Source organism: Bufo bufo, chromosome 6 (genome assembly GCF_905171765.1).
Source record: "Bufo bufo chromosome 6, aBufBuf1.1, whole genome shotgun sequence".
Taxonomy (NCBI): domain Eukaryota; kingdom Metazoa; phylum Chordata; class Amphibia; order Anura; family Bufonidae; genus Bufo; species Bufo bufo.
The window spans coordinates 158,355,026-158,362,673 of NC_053394.1; positions in this window are offsets into that span (position 1 = coordinate 158,355,026).

The window sequence follows — 7,648 nt, forward strand, 5'->3', positions numbered from 1 at the left end:
GGTGACAGCGGGGATGTATTCTTTTTAAGTACCCCGTTTGTAGACCTGCTCAAGAGAAAGTTTGAACATGAGTCTAAGAAATTGGTCACCATGGACTTGCACCTGAATACCTTAAGAGAATATTATCGCTCACAGCGGATACCTAGGGGATTGAGGTCCCATCTCAGGCCTACTCTATTCCCGAGCAATGAAGAATTCTGTAAGAAATTTGAAATGATTAACAACAAACATGCATTTGAACTTATGCTGCTTAACAGACTTCCTCGGTCAGGAGATTGAGGGAGTCAAAAAATCCATGACTGCTCTAGAAACACAAATTCAGGGATTGCTGAGTAATGAGGAAGCCATGGCTTTTATGGAGAAAATCAAAAGTAATACACAGCGGCATAAAGCAGAGGTGGAGAAAATTAAGAGGGATAAATGGCACTGTGATTTAGAGTACTATCAGGTGGGCCAGGTATATAATCGGCAGCAACAGATACAGAATAGGCCACGCAGGAGGAAGAGAAGGAAATTTGACCAGAGCCGGTTTGGCTTTACGACTGGCGATTCAGATTCATCAGATGATGTGAATAAAACAGCTTTTTTAGGACCTCCCCTACTAGGCGCAAGCGACAGTGACGCAGGGGGGGAAGGAAACACCGCAGACCCCAGAAAGAATCTACCTCCACCGTATCAGAAATCCAACAGGGGCGCAAGGGGGAGAAAGACGTGACGCAACCAGCTGTAATAAATAATTTGGTTGTGAACATTTCAGCAAGTACATTGAGCAGTGATCAATTGAAGGTTTTGGGACGCGGTTTGTCCTTTGGTCCTGGACACGAGAGAAATTGGTTTGATTTGGAACTTGATTTACATCGTTTTTATCGATTGTTGAGACTTAAAGCCTTCTTTTTCACTAAGGGGGAGAATGTTGTGGGACCGGTATCTGACACTGGTGATGGTGTTGATTTTGTATTAAAAGCATTGGATTTAAGAGTTAAGAGTGATTTTGCCCCTCCCCACAACAACCATGTTGTGGAGGCCTATATTAATATCGTGTCACAACAAATTGAGGCAGTTAGGTGGGTGCCTCTGTGAATCTGACAAGGGGAGAGAGGGAGGCGCTGATACAATTGGAACAGAATAAGACCCTGACTATTAAACCGGCTGACAAGGGAGGGGTGGTGGTGGTGATGGACACGGTTGGCTATAATCAGGAGGTGCTCAGACAGTTGAGTGACCGGGAGGTATACATAGTGTTACAGAATAATCCCAAGTGGGACATTATGCGTATACTTGAGAACATCATCAGTGAGGCCCTAGTGGAGGGCATCATTGATAGGGATGTTAGTGAATTTCTCAGGATTAAACATCCGTCACTCCCCTGTTCTATGTACTCCCCAAGATCCACAAGAGCCTTGTCGATCCCCCTGTCCGACCGATTGTATCGGGTAGGGGGCCGATTTTCAGTAATACGGCCATATTCCTTGACAAGGTGCTACGTGTCCATGCCACCAGCGCCCCATCCTATATTAGGGATACCAGCCATTTTTTGTTGAAATTGAGGGATCTGAGTCTGCCTGCCCACCCTCTTCTTGTCAGTTTTGACGTGGTCTCACTCTACACATCTATTGAGCATGCATTTGGATTAAGAGTCGTCGATGTGGCCCTGGCCGGCACCGGGCTCTCCCCGGGTGGCCGTAGATTTGTCCTCCAACTCCTTGAGGTGGTCCTGAGGCGGAATTACTTCCACTTTGGGGACACCTTTTACCAGCAGCAGCGTGGAGTGGTTGAATTACAATTTTTAGATGTGATGATATATATCAAGGATGGGACAATCGTGACTGATATTTATCATAAGCCAACTGAACGGAACAACTTGCTGAAATTTGACAGTAACCATCCTCATCGGATGGTGGAGTCACTCCCTTGGAGCCAACTTCTGAGGGTGAGACGGGTGGTGTCTAGTGATGAACAGTTTGGCACAAGAGTTGATGAGATGGGGAGGAAATTCCTAGATAGGGGTTATCCTCATTAATTGGTGGAGAAAATGAAACAAAAAAGGTAGTGGCTGTTGACTGTGAGTCCACGCTCCAAGGCAAAAATAAGAGTAGGGATCAGAAACGTATTCCCTTTGTTTCCACTTATGGTGCCGTCAGTGGGGAGATTGCACGCATTATAAATAAGGAGTGGCATATCCTTCAGAAAGGGTTACCTACAATAGGTGAGTTTGAGCACTTCCCCATGATGGCGTATAAAAGAGGCGCCAATTTACGAGATAAGTTGGTGAGGACAGAAACAAGGGATTCCCTGGGGGATCGACAAAGGTATCTGGTGCCAAGGAGGTTGGGAAGTTATCCCTGCCTTGTATGCTGCAACTGTGGGAATATGGTGAAAGGAGATACCTTTGCCCATCCCTATAGTGGTAAATCCTATAAAATAAAAGAATTTTATACATGTACAGTACAGACCAAAAGTTTGGACACACCTTCTAATTCAAAGAGTTTTCTTTATTTTCATGACTATGAAAATTGTAGATTCACACTGAAGGCATCAAAACTATGAATTAACACATGTGGAATTATATACATAACAAACAAGTGTGAAACAACTGAAAATATGTCATATTCTAGGTTCTTCAAAGTAGCCACCTTTTGCTTTGATTACTGCTTTGCACACTCTTGGCATTCTCTTGATGAGCTTCAAGAGGTAGTCCCCTGAAATGGTTTTCACTTCACAGGTGTGCCCTGTCAGGTTTAATAAGTGGGATTTCTTGCTTTATAAATGGGGTTGGGACCATTAGTTGCGTTGAGGAGAAGTCAGGTGGATACACAGTCCTATTGAATAGACTGTTAGCTGCTTTTTTCTTGCCATAATACAAATTCTAAGTAAAGAAAAACTAGTGGCCATCATTACTTTAAGAAATGAAGTTCAGTCAGTCAGCCGAAAAATTGGGAAAACTTTGAAAGTAAGGGCTATTTGACCATGAAGGAGAGTGATGGGGTGCTGCGCCAGATGACCTGGCCTCCATAGTCACCGGACCTGAACCCAATCGAGATGGTTTGGGGTGAGCTGGACCGCAGAGTGAAGGCAAAAGGGCCAACAAGTGCTAAACATCTCTGGGAACTCCTTCAAGACTGTTGGAAGACCATTTCAGGTGACTACCTCTTGAAGCTCATCAAGAGAATGCCAAGAGTGTGCAAAGCAGTAATCAAAGCTACTTTGAAGAACCTAGAATATGACATATTTTCAGTTGTTTCACACTTGTTTGTTATGTATATAATTCCACATGTGTTAATTCATAGTTTTGATGCCTTCATAGTCATTAAAATAAAGAAAACTCTTTGAATGAGAAGGTGTGTCCAAACTTTTGGTCTGTACTGTAGATCTCGTGACGTGGTATATATGATCACATGCCCTTGTGGCTTCATCTATATAGGTGAGACCACGATGCAGGTGGGCTGCTGCATTCCGGTTGACCGCAAGATCTGGCGAGTGCGACTCCCTATTGATGTATCATAACATTTTGAGATATTCACTCATTGCAGGCAACAGGTACACATACTTCAGCCGGACATTCCCCTTTGCTGCTGGTTTCCCAGATTCTGCATATCCGTACCTGCATGAGGGATAATCTCAATACATTTTAATTATCTCTCCTACTACTGGTTTTGTCAAACACTTTACTCAAGCACATTAATGCTAGCTTAATCACAATGTAAATAAGTGCAATAATCAACAAAATCTGTATTATCCCCTGCACTATGCCCACAAGCCATCCGCCAATATTTTTGAACCAATTTGCTGGGTTCAAGAAAGAGAAAGTGTCTGACCACCAAGAATCTTTATCTGCACTATGTTCATCCAACCACTTATTTCTCATTTCTTTCATCTTTTCAATACCTTCCCTTATCTGGAGGTTACCAGGATCTATATAATGAAAGCAGGTTGGTCCTATCACTTGACACATTCCTCCTTCCCTGGCAGTGAGATAATTCAGAACTAACGTATGCTGGTTAATGACTATGATTAACTGAGATTGTACATCGTTAGTTTGGTTTACAAGGCTTAACACATCCCATATTTGGTCATCTAGATAATCTGTTTCCACTACTAGCTTATCCCACATCTGCATAACCATTGGGTAAATAAACAGAGTACTAAAGAACTTATTTGTAATACTCATCTCTACTACATGAGGCTTCTCATTTGGTCTGGGTTTGTTGTCTGCAGCTCTTTTATATAATGTATGTTTAGGCACAGCATTTATATTAAGCTTATCATGTGACAGCATAAATGTGGCTGGAGTCAGTCGGACAAGAGTACAGGTTCCGTAAGCTCCAGGTGGAATCCACTTATATGCTGCCACTCCACAAACAAAATATAGATCACCAGGAAGAGTATAATTATAGGTTACATGATAAAGGAGTATATAAGCAACTGCAGTAATGGTTACACTTTCATTATATAAACGCAATTTTTGGCCACCATCATTATCACTGACTATTTTCCCCCCAAACCCGCAGGAATAACTGTCATTAGTTTTAGGAGTCTATACAACCCCAGGGTTGTCTTTACAATCATCACTACCCTTTATGGACCCTTCAAACTTGTTGCTATGCTCCCATGACACGTTATGTACAGTCCTTTGTATCGCCACTATAGGGACTCCTTCAGTCTGATCGTATCCCTGAGCCAGTGCAAAAGAGACTGAAACTGGAAAATCAAAATCTCCTAGATGAAGCTTTCGTACTTTCTGGCCCACTTCTGTCCATCAAAATCCCATACTCTGACAGTGTTGTCCTTTTTTTGCAGTCACATTGGCCTGCTACAAGGGGGGCTCTACCCATCCAGCAATAGGGAGGGGCACTGCAGTAGAGTTAAACTTAAGACTTTCATTCTCTGATATTAGAATGTCCCGAGGACGGCGATACAGATTACTATGGAGATGAGCGCTTCCACAAATGGAAGCGCTCATCTCCCTGTGCCCTGCGGCCGCCACCCCCCACTTCTGAGCAGCTCGACTTTGCGGCGGGATTTGTCGGATTTGAATTTTGTAAATTACGTCAGGATTCGAGTCTACGAATCCAGCAAAATTCAAGGGATTCGTGGTCTCACCTCTACTTTAAATGTAAATGTGAACAGGTATTGACAGTCTGGGTGTAGGGGAACACTGAAGAACGCATTTGTCAGGTCTATCACAGTGAAGTGTGTAGCAGTTGGTGGTACCTGTGATAACAAGGTGTGTGTGTGTTTGGTACAATGGGGGTCTGTAATATAGTGACCTTGTTTACCTCTCTGAGATCATGAACCATCTTAACTGGGAACAGGGGTGTATTTGCTGGTGAACTGGTCCTTACTAAGACTCTCATATTGTTTCACTTGTAAGGCTACTGACTTCTCATGGGCATGACTCAGGGGGTACTGCTTAACACGGGGTGCTGGGGCACCCTGGTTTGAGATGAACCATGAAAGGGGTAACATTAAGTTTCCAAATGTCTAACTTTGTGGATGCCCATAACTTGTCCGGGACTACCTGTAACTCCCCACAATCCTTGTAGTGCAAATGGCATCCTATCTCGGCTCTAGGTACAGGGCCATAACTTGACACAGAACCTCATTCGAAACTCCTATATCTACCTGTGTGGTACTGTCCTCATTAAAATGAGTATGTGCCCCCAGTGCCTGCAAAACATCAGTGCCTAGAAGATTAAAAGGAATATTTTCTTTGACCAACTGTGTTACCACCGTGCTATCTTTATAGGCAATGTTTCTGGAACATAGACTACTTCCCCCGTGAAACCAGACACGGGTACACGCTGTGCACTTATCTGTCATGGTTTAATATAATCCGGATTTATCACTGTTTTGGCTGCCCCCGTGTCTACCAGAAAGGGAACTTGTTGATTCCCCACCTGAACCAGTATTTGTATTTGACATCCTGCTTTTGCTGTACTTATGACAGATAAGGACATGGGGTTGCCGGCCTCCTATTGTGAACCCACAGAGGCAGGGGTGCATGGAGGCCCCTGAGTCTGAAGATCCTGGTCCTGTTGAGGCTGTTGGTGAGGGGAACGGCAGTATCTCTGAATATGTCTTGGTTTTCCAAAATTGTAACATTTAAACTCATTCCTCCTCTGTCTCCCTTGCTGACCAGACCATGGTCTCTGTCGGCCCTGGACAGGGCCGCTGATAGGCCAGTACAGCTGGCCCAGTTGTACCGGGCCCGGCTGGCAGGGGGGCCCGGCAGTGGCGTAGCTATAGGGGTCGCAGCGGTCGCAATTGCGACCGGGCCCCTAAGTCAGGGGGGCCCACGGGGCCCCCTCAGCCAGGAGAACGCGGCCCCAAGCTGGTGAAATCAGATTCACATGGGGCGGAGGCGGAGCGGAGGCGAGGCCCTGCATGACGCGCACTGTGCAGGGCAGGGCAGGCTAAGTAGGAGGAGGGAGGGGGAGTGGCTTCAGTTGAGGTCAGAAGACGAAAGAGGAAGCTGTGTGCAGCCGCCGGTACTGACTGACTCCGCCTCCTCTCCTGGCTGAGAGCTCCCCTCCTCGGCTCCTCCTATCCTGAGCCTGCGAGTGCGGCTGCCTGCCAGACTGTCTGCTGTGCTGAGGTGAGCGTGGCTAGCTGGACCATCCGACTGGACCAGGGTCCTGGTGGTCCGGTCCAGACCAGTTAAAGTGTGTGTCTGTGAACTGTGAGTGTCCCTGAGTGAGTGAGTCCGGTCCGGGGGCCCTAACCCGCCTGGTGGAAGCGCCGGTGGCGGTGACATAGTCAGTGATAACTAAGCCCAGCAGCCCCAGACCAGACCAGTCAATACCCGCTCCTTTAGGAAAAAACTAATCAGTACTCTCATCACTCAGATGTGACTGCAGGCAGCACAGCAGCAGGCCAGAAGCGATCGATCAGCCAGGATTAATGTGCACAGCCTGGGTGGGAGGCCCCCCTTACCCTGGCCTTAGGCAAGTGACAAACTGCCCCCCCCTCCTCAATCTGAATCCACAGATCCCCTCCATAACAGTGCCATCCACAGATCCCCTCCATAACAGTGCCATCCACAGATCCCCTCCATAACAGTGCCATCCACAGATCCCCTCCATAACAGTGCCATCCACAGATCCCCTCCATAACAGTGCCATCCACAGATCCCCTCCATAACAGTGCCATCCACAGATCCCCTCCATAAAAGTGCCATTCACAGATCCCCTCCATAACAGTGCCATTCACAGATCCCCTCCATAACAGCGCCATTCACAGACGACCCCCCAGCGCCATAAATATCACTTGTAGACAAATCTGCATGTTGTTTCAAGGCGGCGTCTGGGGAGGGGCCAAGGGCGGGGCCAGGGGTGTGGCTGAAGGAGGGATCAGGGGGTGGAGCTGAAGGGGGCCCCGTCATGTATGCTGTACGGGGCCCCATGATTTCTATCAGCGGCCCTGGCCCTGGACCATGTTTATCTTTGAGGGCTTGGAACTAGACATGTCCAGCTTCAGACCTTTTGCAGCAGCAACTATTTGAGGTAATGGTGTTACCCTCCACTCTGGTTTGCAGACTTTTAATTTTGCCTGCAAAGTAGGTCTCAGTCCTTCCATGAAGGCAGATGTTAACAGTTTCTGTCCCATTGGTCCTGTCGTGTCCTATCCCATGTCTGTCCACACAGTCCGT